This window comes from Triticum aestivum, chromosome 1A, assembly GCF_018294505.1.
Source record: "Triticum aestivum cultivar Chinese Spring chromosome 1A, IWGSC CS RefSeq v2.1, whole genome shotgun sequence".
Lineage (NCBI taxonomy): Eukaryota > Viridiplantae > Streptophyta > Magnoliopsida > Poales > Poaceae > Triticum > Triticum aestivum.
This window is the reverse complement of record NC_057794.1, coordinates 510,338,245-510,350,611: the sequence shown is the minus strand read 5'-3', so window position 1 is coordinate 510,350,611 and position 12,367 is coordinate 510,338,245.

Sequence of the window (12,367 nt, the reverse complement as noted above, 5' to 3'; positions counted from 1 at the left end):
GCCTCACCCACATTGCTGAGGAGGGGGCGGCGAGGCCTGGGGTGGACCGGCGTGGAGGTGGTGGGGCATCGGGAAAGGTCGTCGCCGCTCGGGCGATGCGGGGCAGCAGCGGCGATGGGAGGCGCTGGTCAGCACCGGCGCAGGAGAGGCGGGGTCGGTGGAGGCGGGCGACGGGCGACGCCGGGGCCGACGTGGTGCCCAGAACGGTCGTGGGCGCTAGGGAGAGAAGTGGGGGCGGGGGATCGTGCGAGAGGGAGAGGGGGTTGGGGATGTGGGGTCGTGGAGGTTAGGGTTTGACCCTATGGTGCGGTTAAGCAGGGGGGAGGAGTGGCTCGGTTGGGCCAGCCTGGGGGTTACCTGGGCCAAGGCCCAGTTGGGGGGAGGTTCTTTTCTTTATTTGTTTTGTTTTTGTTTTTCTTTTTACATTTTCTATTTTCTTTCTAGTTTTATTTATTTTAGTTTTATAAAATACCAATTTAGCACCCAAATTAGTATCATTAATATAGGCCACTTCCAAACTTAGTTTGGACCTAAAGTAAATTAGTTTAATATTGTTATAATTTAAAAAGCTATTAAATCATTATTTCAGCCACTTTTTTAACTAGTTTAGGGCATTTAACACTTTACAAAAAATTGGTTTCTCCACCATAATTACCTATGCATTATTTGGCACAAACCGAACATTTTAGTTTCAATATTTAAAACCTTTTGTGGTTTGCCTTTGACACAAATTTGAATTTGAATCGTTTTGAACTAACGCAAGATTAACAACTGTAACAGCGGCAACGTGGCATCATTAACAGGGAATTAATGTAGCTTAAATATCCGGACGTCACAGCAGGTATGCCCGAGGATGTTATCAAGAAGAAGGTCTTCCCTTTACCTTTGAAGGGAAAGGCATTGACATGGTTTAGGCTATGTGATGATATTGGATCATGGAACTACAACCGATTGAAATTGGAATTTCATCAGAAGTTTTATCCTATGCATCTGGTTTATCGTGATCGTAATTATATATATATATATATATATATATATATATATATATATATATATTGGCCTCTTGAAGGAGAAAGTATCGCTCAAGCTTGGGGAGGCTTAAGTCAATGTTATATTCATGCCCCAATTATGAGCTCTCAAGAAAAAATATTATTCAAAATTTTTATGCTCGGCATTCTCTCAATAATCGCTCCATTCTCGATACTTCTTATATTGGTTCTTTTATGATGAAGACTATTGAATTCAAATGGGATTTATTAGAAAGAATTAAATGAAACTCTGAAGATTGGGAACTCGACGAAGGTAAGGAGTCAGTATAACACCTAAGTTTGATTGTGTTAAATCTTTTATGGATACCGATGCTTTTCGTGAATTTAGCACTAAATATGGACTTGACTCTGAGATAGTAGCTTCTTTCTGTGAATCATTTGCTACTCATGTTGATCTCCCTAAGGAGAAGTTGTTTAAATATCATCCTCCCATTGAAGTAAAAGTAGTTGAACCTATTAAAGTTGAAGAAAAGACTATCACCTATAATGTTCATCCTATTGTTCCTACCGCTTATATTGAGAAACCACCTTTCCCTGTTAGAATAAAGGATCATGCTAAACTTCAACTGTGGTTCATAAGAGTAATGCTTGAACACCTACACCCCCTGAGCAAATTAAAGTTGAACCTAGTATTGCTATGGTTAAAGATCTCTTGGTCGATAATATTGATGGGAATGTTATTTACTTTTGTGATGAAGCTGCTAGAATTGCTATACCCAATACTAAAGATAAACATAGACCTGTTATAGGCATGCATGTTGTTTCTGTTAAAATAGGAGATCATTGTTATCATGGCTTATGTGACATGGGTTCTAGTGCGAGTGCAATACCTCATTCCTTATACAAAGAAATTATGCATGATATTGCACCTACTGAGATAGAAGATATTGATGTTACAATTAAGCTTGCCAATAGAGATACTATTTCACCAGTTGGGATTGTTAGAGATGTTGAAGTCTTGTGTGGGAAAGTTAAATATCCTACTGATTTTCTTGTTCTTGGTTCCCCACAAGGTGACTTTTGTCCCATTATATTTGTTACACCCTTCTTGAATACTGTTAATGCTAGGATAGATTGCAAAAAAGGGTATTGTTACTGTTGGTTTAGGGGGTATGTCTCATGATTTTAATTTTGCTAAATTTTGTAGACAACCCCATGATAAAGAATTGCCTAGTGAAGATGAAATTATTGGGTATTGCTTCTATTGCCGTGCCTCCTAATGATCCTTGAGAACAATATTTGCTAGACCATGAAAATGATATGTTTATGAATGAAAGAAGGGAAATAGATGAAGTATTCTTTAAACAGGGACCTATTTTGAAACACAACTTGCCTATTGAAATTCTAGGGGATCCTCCTCCACCCAAGGGTGATCCCGTGTTTGTGCTTAAACCATTACCCGATACTCTTAAATATGCTTATCTTTATGAAAAGAAGATATATCCTATTATTATTAGTGCTAACCTTTCAGAGCAGGAAGAAGAGAAATTATTGAAAACTCTGAAGAAGCACCATGCTGCTATTGGATATACTCTTGATGATCTTAAGGGCATTAGTCCCACTTTATGCCAACACAAAATAAAATTGAAGAAAGACGCTAAACCGGTTGTTGATCACTTATGATGGTTAAATCCTAAGATGAAAGAAGTGGTAAGAAATGAAATACTAAAGCTTCTGGAGGCAGGTATAATTTATCTTGTTGCTGATAGTCAGTGGGTAAGTCCTGTCCATTGTGTCCCTAAGAAGGGATGTATTACTGTTGTTCCTAATGATAAAGATGAATTGATCCCACAAAGAATTGTTACAGGTTATAGAATGGTAATTGATTTCTGCAAATTAAATAAAGCTACTAGAAAGGATCATTACCCTTTACCTTTTATTGATCAAATGCTAGAAAGATTATCCGAACATACGCATTTTTGCTTTCTAGACGGTTATTCTGGTTCCTCTCAAATACCTCTATCGAAAGAGGATCAGGAAAAGACCAATTTTACTTGCCCTTTCGGTACCTTTGCTTATAGACGTATGCCTTTTGGTTTATCTAATGCACCTGCTACCTTTCAAAGATGTATGACTGCTATATTCTCTGAATTTTGTGAAAAGATTGTTGAGGTTTTCATGGATGATTTCTCTGTGCATGGAACTTCTTTTGATGATTGCTTAAGGAACCTTGATCGAGTTTTGCAGAGATGTGAAGAAACTAATCTTGTCTTGAATTGGGAGAAGTGCCACTTTATGGTTAATGAAGCTATTGTCTTGGGGCATGAAATTTCTGAAAGAGGTATTGAAGTTGATAAAGCTAAAGTTGATGCTATTGAAAAGATGTCGTGTCCTAAGGACATTAAAGGTATAATAAGTTTCCTTTCTCATGCCAGGTTTTATAGGAGGTTCATTAAAGACTTCTCAAAAATTTCTAGGCCTCTAACTAATCTCTTACAAAAAGATGTTCCTTTTGTCTTTGATGATGATTGTGTAGAAGCATTTGAAATACTTAAGAAAGCCTTGATTTCCACACCTATTGTTCAGCCACCTGATTGGAATTTACCCTTTGAAATTATGTGTGATGCTAGTGATTATGCTGTAGGTGCTGTCGTAGGACAAAGAGTTGATAAGAAATTAAATGTTATTCAATATGCTTGTAAAACTCTAGACAGTGGCCAGAGAAATTATGCTACTACTGAAAAAGAATTTTTAGCAGTTGTATTTGCTTGTGATAAGTTCAGACCTTATATTGTTGATTCTAAAGTAACTGCTCACACTGATCATGCTGCTATTAAATATCTTATGGAAAATAAAGATGCTAAACCTAGACTTATTAGATGGGTTCTCTTGCTAGAAGAATTTGATTTGCATATTATTGAAAGAAAGGGAGCTGAGAACCCCGTTGCAGACAACTTATCTAGGTTAGAGAATGTTCTTGATGACCCACTACCTATAGATGATAGCTTTCCTGATGAACAATTAGCTATCATAAATGATTCTCATGCTGCTCCATGGTATGCTGATTATGCTAATTACATTGTTGCTAAATTTATAGCACCTAGTCTCACATATGAGCAAATGAAAAAGGTTTTCTATGATTTAAGACATTACTTCTGGGATGACCCACACCTTTATAAAGAAGGAGTAGATGGTGTTATTAGACGTTGTTTACCTGAGCATGAACAGGAACAAATCCTACGCAAGTGTCACTCCGAGGCTTATGGTGGACACCACGCCGGAGATAGAACTACACATAAGGTATTGCAATCCGGTTTTTATTGGCCTACTATTTTCAAAGATTCCTGTAAGTTTGTCTTGTCCTGTGATGAATGTCAAAGAATTGTAATATTAGTAGACGTCAAGAAATGCCTATGCACTATTCACTTGTTATTGAACCATTTGATGTTTGGGGCTTCAATTATATGGGACTCTTTCCTTCCTCTAATGGGTATACACATATTTTAGTTGCTATTGATTATGTTACTAAGTGGGTAGAAGCTATTCCAACTAGTAGTGATGATCATAACACCTCTATTAAGATGCTTAAAGAAGTTATTTTTCTGAGGTTTGGAGTCCCTAGATGCTTAATGACTGATGGTGGTTCACATTTTATTCATGGTGCCTTTTGTAAAATGCTTGCTAAGTATGATGTTAATCATAGAATTGCATCTCCATACCACCCACAGTCTAGTGGTCAAGTAGAACTGAGTAATAGAGAGCTTAAATTAATTTTGCAAAAGACTATTAATAGGTCTAGAAAGAATTGGTCCAAGAAACTTGATGATGCATTATGGGCCTATAGAACTGCATATAAAAATCCTATGGTTATGTCTCCCTATAAAATGGTTTATGAAAAAGCATGTCACTTACCTCTTGAACGAGAACATAAGGCATATTGGGCCATTAAAGGGCTCAATTATGATTTCAAACTTGCTGGTGAGAAGAGGTTATTTGACATTAGCTCACTTGATGAGTGGAGAACCCAGGCCTATGAGAATGCCAAACTGTTTAAAGAAAAGGTTAAAAGATGGCATGCCAAAAGGATACAAAAGTGTGAGTTTAATGTAGGTGATTATGTTCTATTATACAACTCTTGTTTAAGATTTTTTGCAGGAAAACTCCTCTCTAAATGGGAAGGTCCTTACATTATCGAGGAGGTCTATCGTTCCGGTGCCATAAAAATCAAACTTTGAAGGCACAAATCCGAAGGTGGTGAAAGGCCAAAGAATTAAGCATTATATCTCAGGTAATCCCATAAATGTTGAAACCAATGTTATTAACACCGTAACCCCGGAGTAGTACATAAGGGACACTTTCGAGAATGTTTCAGACTCCGAAAAGGAATAGGTATGTGGTACGGTAAGTAAACCGACTCCAAAACAGTTCTAATGGAAATTTTTCTCCGTTTTGGAATATTTAAGAAAATAGGAAAATAAGAAGTAGTCCGGAAAGGACACGAGGCATCCACGAGGGTGGAGGGCGCGCCCTACCCCCCTGGGCGCTCCCCCTGCCTTATGGGCACCTCGTGTTCCCTCCGAACTCTGATTTCTTGCATGATACTTCTTTTGGTCGGTAAAAAATCATTATATAATCCCCCGAAGGTTTTGACCATCGTACCATGCAAATATCTCCTATTTTTGTTTTGAGTTGTTTTCTGCTAGAGTTTTCAAGGCCAGGCATCATGTCGGCCCCCTCATCCAATGACGCAGGCAACGATGCTTGGCTAATGAAGATAGAGATGAAGAGAGAAGAACTTGGGATAAACAAGGGTGATATGATCAAGGAGGCCACAGAGGATCAAGCTCCTGCAATAGAAGAAGAAGAAGACATCCTTCAACCTTACTATAACCATCTTACCCCTACTGAAATAGAAGCTTTCGAGATGATTGAAATAGTTCGGGTGCAAAACAAGTATCTCACTCGTGAAAATATTTTGTTGCAAGAATACATCACTGCACTCAAGGGCATTATTCGCAAATTGGAGAATCTCCTACGCTCGATGTGTGACACGACTTCATCAACAACTTCATCATCACCACCATCTTCTTCACCACCAAAGGAGAACTGAGTATCGGGTATGGGCACTCCCCTTCGCAACTGCCAAGCTTGGGGGAGGTGCTCCGGTATCATATCACCATCACACTTCTATCTTTACCTTTTTCTTAGTTCGACCATTTTGGTTATATCTTGATCTAGTAGAATAAAATTTAGTATGATCTAGCTTTGAGTTTTTTCGTTGATCCTTATCTATGTAATCGAATCCGTGAGCTATATATAGTAAAGATTAGTTTTGAGTCAAGGGCTTGGTTATCTTGCTATGATCTTGAGGGAATACAAATAATAAAAGAAAGAATAAAAAGAAATAAAGAGATCATATTGATCTTATGGAGAGTAATGACTTCACATATAAAGAGTATGATGAATAAAAGTTGTTGAGAATTGACAAACATAGTTTTGGTCATCGTTGCAATTAATAGGAAGTAATAAAGAAAGTGAGGTTTTCACATATAAATATACTATCTTGGACATCTTTTATGATTGTGAGCACTCATTAAAATATGACATGTTAAAAAGTTGATGTTGGACAAGGAAGACAACGTAATGGGTTATATTTTATTATATCCGAAATAAATTATATTGTCATGGGTCATCCAACATGTTGAGCTTGCCTTTCCCCCTCATGCTAGCCAAATTCTTTGCACCAAGTAGAGATACTACATGTGCTTCTGAATATCCTTAAACCCAGTTTTGCCATGAGAGTCCACCATATCTACCTATGGATTGAGTAAGATCCTTCAAGTAAGTTGTCATTGTTGCAAGCAATAAAAATTTCTCTCTAAATATGTATGATCTATTAGTGTAGAGAAAATAAGCTTTATATGAGCTTGTGACATGGAAGAAATAAAAGCGACATACTGCATAATAAAGGTCCCTATCACAAGTGGCAATATAAAGTGACGTTCTTTTGCATTAAGATTTGGTGCATCCAACCATAAAGGCTCATGACAACCTCTGGTTCCCTCTACGAAGGGCCTACCTTTTATTTTTGTCCTATACCTTATACAAGAGTCATGGTGATTGCTACCTCTTGAGCATGCATTGGTTTTCCCTTGAAGAGGAAAGGGTGATGCAACAAAGTAGCGTAAGTATTTCCCTCAGTTTTTGAGAACCAAGGTATCAATCCAGTAGGAGGTAACACGCAAGTCCCTAGTACCTGCACAAACTAACAAGAACCTTGCAACCAACACGATAAAAGGGGTTGTCAATCCCTTCACGGTCACTTATGAAAGTGAGATCTGATAGAGATAGTAAGATAAATATTTTGGGTATTTTTATTGTATAGATTGGAAAATAAAGATTGAAAAATAAACAACGATAGAAATAGCATGTAGATAGGAAAATAATATGATGGAAGATAGACCCGGAGGCCATAGGTTTCACTAGTGGCTTCTCTCAAGATAGCAAATCCTACAGTGGGTGAACAAATTACTGTCGAGCAATTGATAGAAAAACGCATAGTTTTGAGAATATCTAGGCATGATCATGTATATAGGCATCACGTCCGCGACAAGTAGACTGAAATGATTCTACATCTACTACTATTACTCCACACATCGACCGCTATCTAGCATGCATCTAGAGTATTAAGTTCATAAGAACAGAGTAACGCATTAGGCAAGATGACATGATGTAGAGGGATAAACTCAAGCAACATGATATAAACCCCACCTTTTAATCCTTGATGGCAACAATACAATACGTGCCTTATTGCTCCTGCTGTCACTGGGAAAGGACATCGCAAGATTGAACCCAAAGCTGAGCACTTCTACCATTGCAAGAAAGATCAATCTAGTAGGGCAAACCAAACTGATAATTCAAAGAGACTTGCAAAGATATTAAATCATGCATAAAAGAATTCAGAGAAGAATCAAATATTTTTCATGGATAATCTTGATCATAAACCCACAACTCACCGGATCTCGACAAACACACCGCAAAAAAGAATTACATCGATGGAGCACAAGCGTCATAAAAGGATAGTAACATTATCCCTTCTCTCTTTTTCTCTCATCTTTTTATTTGGGCATTTTCCTCCTTTTTATGGCCTCTTTTTGTTTCCTTTTTTCTTTTCGTCTGGAGTCTCATCCTGACTTGTGGGGGAATCATAGTCTCCATCATCCTTTCCTCACTTGGGACAATGCTCTAATAATGATGATCATCACACTTTTATTTACTTACAACTCAAAAATTACAACTCGATACTAGAACAAAATATGACTCTATGTGAATGCCTCTGATGGTGTACCGGGATATGCAATGAATCAAGAGTGACATGTGTGAAATAATTATAAAGGTGGCTTTGGCACAAATACGATGTCAACTACATGATCATGCAAAGCAATATAACAATGATGTAACGTGTCGTAACAAACGGAACGGTGGCAAGTTGCATGCAAATATGTCTTGGAATGGATATGGAAATGCCATAATAGGTTGGTATGGTGGCTGTTTTGAGGAAGGTATATGGTGGGTGTATGGTACCGGCGAAAGTTGCGCGGTACTAGAGAGGCTAGCAATGGTGGAAGGGTGAGAGTGGGTATAATCCATGGACTCAACATTAGTCATAAAGAACTCACATACTTATTGCAAAATTCTATTAGTTATCGAAACTAAGTACTACACGCATTCTCCTAGGGGGATAGATTGGTAGGAAAAGACCATCGCTCGTCCCCGACCGCCACCCATAAGGAAGACAATCAATAAATAAATCATGCTCTGACTTCATCACATAATGGTTCACCATATGTGCATGCTATGGGAATCACAAACTTTAGAACAAGTATTTCTCAAATTCACAACTACTCAACTAGCATGACTCTAATATCACCATCTTCATATCTCGAAACAATTATCAAGTATCAAACTTCTCATAGTATTCAATGCACTTTTTATGAAAGTTTTTATTATACCCATCTTGGATGCCTATCATATTAGGACTAATTTTATAGCCAAAGCAAATTACCATGCTATTCTAAAAGACTCTCAAAAAAATATATGTGAAGCATGAGAGATCAATAATTTCTATAAAATAAACCACCACCGTGCTCTAAAAGATATAAGTGAAGCACTAGAGCAAAATTATCTAGCTCAAAAGATATAAGTGAAGCACATAGAGTATTCTAATAAATTCCGATTCATGTGTGTCTCTCCAAAAGGTGTGTACAGCAAGGATTATTATGGTAAACTAAAAATCAAAGACTCAAATCATACAAGACGCTCCAAGCAAAACACATATCATGTGGTGAATAAAAATATAGCCTAAAGTAAAGTTACCGATAGACGAAGACGAAAGAGGGGATGCCTTCCGGGGCATTCCCAAGATTAGGCTTTTGGTTGTCCTTGAATTTTACCTTGGGGTGCCTTGGGCATCCCCAAGCTTAGGCTCTTGCCGCTCCTTATTCCAAAATCCATCAAATCTTTACCCAAAACTTGAAAACTTCACAACACAAAACTCAACAGAAAATCTCATGAGCTCCGTTAGTATAAGAAAGCAAACCACCACTTCAAGGTACTGTAATGAACTCATTATTTATTTATATTGATGTTAAACCTACTTTATTCTAACTTCTCTATGGTTCATACCCCCTGATACTAGCCATAGATTCATCAAAATAAGCAAACAACACACGAAAAACAGAATCTGTCAAAAACAGAATAGTCTATAGTAATCTGTAGGTTTCGAATACTTATGTAACCCCAAAAATTCTTAAATAAATTGGTGGACATGAGGAATTTGTTTATTAATCAACTTAAAAAAGAATCAACCTAATCTCACTCTCCAGTAAAAAATGGCAGCTAATCTCGTGAGCGCTAAAGTTTCTGTTTTTTACAGCAAGATCGCCAAGACTTCCCCCAAGTTTTCCCAACGGTTCTACTTGGCACAAACACTAATTAAAAACATAAAACCACATATAAACAGAATCTATATGAATTATTTATTATTAAACAGGAACAAAAAATAATAAACAAAAATAAAATTGGGTTGCCTCCCAACAAGCGCTATCGTTTAACGCCCCTAGCTAGGCATAAAAACAAGAATAGATCTAGGTATTATCATCTTTGGTATGCAATCCATAAGTGGCTCTCATAATAGATTCATAAGGTAATTTAATATTATTCATAGGAAAGTGTTCCATGCCTTTCCTTAACGGAAATTGGAATCTAATATTTCCTTCTTTCATATCAATAATTGCACCAATCGTTGTAAGGAAAGGTCTACCAAGAATAATAGGACATGTAGGATTGCAATCTATATCAAGAACTATGAAATCTACGGGAACATAATTACTATTTGCAACAATAAGAATATCATTAATCCTTCCCATAGGTTTCTTAACGGTGGAATTCGCAAGATGCAAATTTAAAGAACCATCATCAAATTCACGGAAACCTAACACAACACACAAAGTTTTTGGAATCGTGGAAACACTAGCACCCAAATCACATAAAACATAGCATTCATGATCTCTAATTTTAATTTTAATAGTAGGTTGCCACTCATCATAAAGTTTTCTAGGGATAGAAACTTCTAATTCAAGCTTTTCTTCATAGGATTGCATTAAGGCATCAATGATATGTTTGGTAAAAGCTTTATTTTGATCATAAGTTGAGGAGAATTTAGCACGGATTGCAACAAGGAAATACAGTCTATCAAAGAGCAATTATCATAATTAAATTCCTTGAAATCCAAAATAGTGGGTTCATTGCTATGTAAAGTTTTGACCTCTTCAATCCCACTTTTACCAATTCTGATCAAGATCTAAAAACTCTAAATCATGGGGACGCCTTTTAACTAAAGTTGACTCATCTCCAGTCCCATCATTATCAAGATTCATATTGCAAAACAAAGATTTAATAGGAGACACATCAATCACTTTAGATCTTCATCCTTATTATCGTGAAAATAGAAGAACACGTTTTTATAAAGCAATCTTTTTAGCACGCATCCTAGCGGTTCTTTCTTTGCACTCGTCAATGGAAATTATCATAGATTTGAGAGACTCATTGATATCATGCTTCGGTGGAATAGATCTAAGTTTCAAATAATCAACATCAACAGAAATTCTATCCACGTTCCAAGCCAACTCATCAATCTTAGGCAATTTTTCTTCAAGCAAAGCATTGAAATTCTTTTGCAAAATCATAAATTCTTTAACACTAGTCTCAAAATCAGAGGGCATCTTATTAAAATTTCCATAAGAGTTGTTGTAGGAATTACCATAATTATTAGAGGAATTACTAGGAAACAGCCTAGGATTAAAGTTTCCTCTATACGCGTTGTTACCAAAATTGTTCCTACCAACAAAATTCACATCCATAGATTCATTATTATTCTCAAACAAAGTAGACAAAGGCATATCATTAGGATCAGAAGAAACACTCTTATTAGCAAACAATTTCATAAGTTCATCCATCTTTCCGCTTAGAACATTAATCTCTTCTATTGCATGAACCTTTTTACTAGTAGATCTTTCGGTGTGCCATTGAGAATAATTAACCATAATATTATCTAGGAGATTAGTAGCTTCTCCTAAGGTGATTTCCATAAAAGTGCCTCCCGCGGCCGAATCTAAAAGATTTCTAGAAGCAAAATTCAATCCAGCATAAAATTTTTGTATGATCATCCATAAATTCAAACCATGTGTAGGGCAATTACGTATCATTAATTTCATCCTCTCCCAAGCTTGTGCAACATGCTCATGATCAAGTTGCTTAAAATTCATTATATCATTTCTAAGAGAGATGATCTTAGCGGGAGGAAAATATTTAGAGATAAAAGCATCTTTGCACTTATTCCATGAATCAATACTATTTTTAGGCAAGGACGAACACCAAGTTTTAGCATGATCTCTAAGCGAAAACGGAAATAGCTTCAATTTAACAATATCATTATCCACATCTTTCTTCTTTTGCATATCACGCAAATTAACAAAGCTGTTTAGATGGGTAGCGGCATCTTCACTAGGAAGGCCAGAAAACGGATCTTTCATAACAAGGTTCAGCAAAGCAGGATTAATTTCACAAGATTCAGCATCGATAAGAGGAGCAATCGGAGTGCTTAGAAAATCATTGTTGTCATTGTTGTTGGTATTGGAAAATTCACACAATTTAGTATTGTCTTGAGCCATCGTGATAAACAATCCAACACACAAGCACACAGGAAGCAAGCAAAAAGAGGCGAACGGAAAAGAGGCGAACGGAAAAGAGGGCGAATAAAACGGCAAGGGTGAAGTGGGGGAGAGGAAAACGAGAGGCAAATGGCAAATAATGTAATG